This window comes from Branchiostoma belcheri, unplaced genomic scaffold (genome assembly GCF_001625305.1).
Source record: "Branchiostoma belcheri isolate BF01 breed outbred unplaced genomic scaffold, Haploidv18h27 scaffold18, whole genome shotgun sequence".
Classification (NCBI taxonomy): Eukaryota; Metazoa; Chordata; class Leptocardii; order Amphioxiformes; family Branchiostomatidae; genus Branchiostoma; species Branchiostoma belcheri.
The window spans coordinates 2,722,232-2,725,130 of NW_017803268.1; the positions used below are offsets into that span (position 1 = coordinate 2,722,232).

Below are 2,899 nucleotides of genomic sequence, written 5' to 3' on the forward strand. Positions count from 1 at the left end.
GGTGAAGACTAGAGATTATGGGGGTGTGTTAGGTTGGCGAAACTGCGAAAACAGGATGTTGATATCACAGTTGATCCTCCGTCAGACGTGCATGCTTCAGCGGAAACCAGCAATTTCCTGTCTTTACCTGCGCCTCGTCATCTGGCTTTTTCTTTGACCCTTCCCCGACCCCGCCTTTCCGGTTCTGACGCCATATATAACCTCATCCACAGGTCAGACCCCGACACTTCTTTGTCTCAGCAACGTTCACCTCAAGATACGACCTCATTTCTTCTTCCACAGGTGGGCGACACAAGACGTCTTCCTGAGACATCTTCAAGTTGTAGCTGCTTCTTCCTTCCTTCGATTTGCTTGCTCAGGTATGTTGATTGTTATTTTGCTCACCTTTCTATTGTGCTTCGCACACCTGTAACCAAGTGTGAAACCTGGTCGGAAATTTGCAAGAGTTTGGATAATACTTCTAGCAGGATATTGCTTGTTTACTCTAAATTTTATGCTGTGATAGTTTCATCTTTTATTACTTTATACGTTATAAATTAAACACCTAAAAGTGTTATAAGTATGAAATTGAATTGAATCGCTCATGGGTGGACGTGTTTTAGGACACAAACTACATCTACTGTTTCAAAACTTGTTTTAACATTTGTGGGTTATAGTTGGTGCAACATATGTTGAAAGGACTCTGGTGTGTATACGTGTTGTGCGGTAAACATTTCAACTATGTGACTCTACCTTTTGGCATGCCTCAGAGGTGTAACATCGAACAATGGAGGCATGGAACTCGAATCGATTACAAATGAACAATTTTCACGAAGGAAAGACTTTTATTGTACATTTTTGCTCAATTGCAAACTAAGTACAGGTCATGGTAAATAGCGATGGTAGCCTTAAATATGTCCATAGTAAAACTTAATATGTACAGTTTCTGATTCTTCTCGCTTCTTAAGACAGTTGTAAATGTAAGAACAGATGGAACTTATAGTACAAGAATTATCGAGTTTCATGAGGAATGCGAATTTTTATTTTCTATCTAAAATTCTAAAACTAGGGAAATAATCTTGTATACAATTGAAGAGAATCTTTCTCTCACTATCATATAGAGTACAGTCCACAATAAAATGACTCTCGTCTTCAATATCATTTAGGTTACAGTAATGACAAATTCTCTGTTGTAGAGGAATGTGGTTGTGTCTACCCTTTTCAACAAGATGTTTCCTCGCCTCAAATGATCTCCAAAACGGTCTAGTAGTCTGCCTGGAATTCGAAGATGTCGCTGTGACATAAATTCAGGCGCAACGTCTCTTTTGATATACAATAGAGGTAATAAATTAATCCGACAAGTTTTCTCACACTGTGACTAAATCGGTTCTATAAATCAGTGCTAACTAATTGGGAACCACTAGAATCACTACACGAAAAAATCCACCTTAAACAATGCGTAAAGCTCTCATCGTAAATGCACCTTTACGATTTGCTTAAAGATAGGATTTTGTGCAGTGAATGTGCATTCAGTCAAATCTACTAGTATCTGTGAACACTCAAGGGACTAGACAAAAATGGCCACAGTAGACAGGTAGTCATTATAGACAGCATTTTTAATGCTTGGGTCGCATCTTTAATGCTTTGGTCAATGGGAAACTAATCTGATGACCACCAAAAATTGGCCACAATGACCAGATGATCCTTATGTAGAGGTAGCCACTAGTACAGGTTTCAGATCTGTATGACCAAAACATAAGCCTGTTAAAAAGATGTTACGGTTTAACGTAGTGAAGAGTAGAAGATGTCCCCTGTGTCACCTTGCATGCACAGCTGGCTCCAGACGGAATTCCAGAGCCCATTGTTGCGGCACATTAAGTTCTAGCCCTAAGCGTGTGCGGGCTACGATAACATTGTTCTTGGGACAACAGTCGGTGTCCCGTAGCGTGCTCTCACCTTCACTATCTATGCAGACATGGCGAAATTCCAGTCGTTCCACAAGTGATTGGGTCTAATTTTTTTGTCTGACTGAAAAACCCTGGTCTGAATACATTTAGAAGACTGCTAATAAATCAAGTTTGGAGACACCTGGTTTTTCATCTGTCACGCTGGCAACAGTATCCTTCTTAAACTTATTGTGTTGTGTATGCTTAGTGCTATGTGCAGAAATACACAAAGAATTGTTACTCAAGCAACTGGGCAAATTTTAAAAACTGCCAAACGTTTCAAGTAGAATCCATTACTTTTCGCTAGTGACTGACTAAAAGTAGTGGAAGATACTTGAAACGTCTGAAAGTTTTCAAAATGTATCCAGTTGCTTGAGTAACAGTTTCTTTATTACCTGGATGTCTAACCTTCTTCGACGAATGTACAGAATTGAACGACTTAAACAGTCACATAGTTTTAGAGATAATGTTGTCCCTGTGGTCAAATTAGGGGTCATAAAATGACCTACCCTGGATCCGCAAGGCTAGTTTTCTCACGTACCTGTCCACAGCAGATTCAGATAATCTCCAAGCAGATCCTAGAGTGGCAAAGGACAGTATCAAATTGGCCAGGCAGTATCCATTCGCCAGAGGACCCTCTCTGGCAAATGGATACTGACTGACCAATTTGATACTGTCTTTTGCCACTCTAGGATCTGCTTGGAGATTACGATTCAGACGCACACGACGAAACGTGACATCTTCCACTTAAGATCTTAGCCATTCAACGAAAACGTTTTTTGTACTGTCGGTGAGGGCCTATTCAACTGTTGAGTGCAGCCCCTTCACCGTGGTTTTAGAGATGACACCCCTCCCCCTATGTGTAGGATTTGAGGATATAACCTCTGGCAGGATTCCAAATAGTCAACAACTAGCGACCCGAGGTGTTCCATAATGCAAAATAAAGACTTCTTGTGAAGACAAAACGTTCTGCG

The 2,899-nt window shown here is 40.5% G+C and overlaps 1 long non-coding RNA gene across 1 annotated transcript in view; it reads left to right on the plus strand.

Moving 5' to 3' along the window:
- LOC109467436 overlaps positions 1-2,899 on the plus strand; it is a 15,757-nt gene that overhangs the window by 11,053 nt on the left and 1,805 nt on the right. Inside the window, exon 2 of the long non-coding RNA XR_002140080.1 lies at positions 283-359. This is a non-coding gene — a long non-coding RNA (uncharacterized LOC109467436). The remainder of the gene's footprint in view (positions 1-282; positions 360-2,899) is intronic.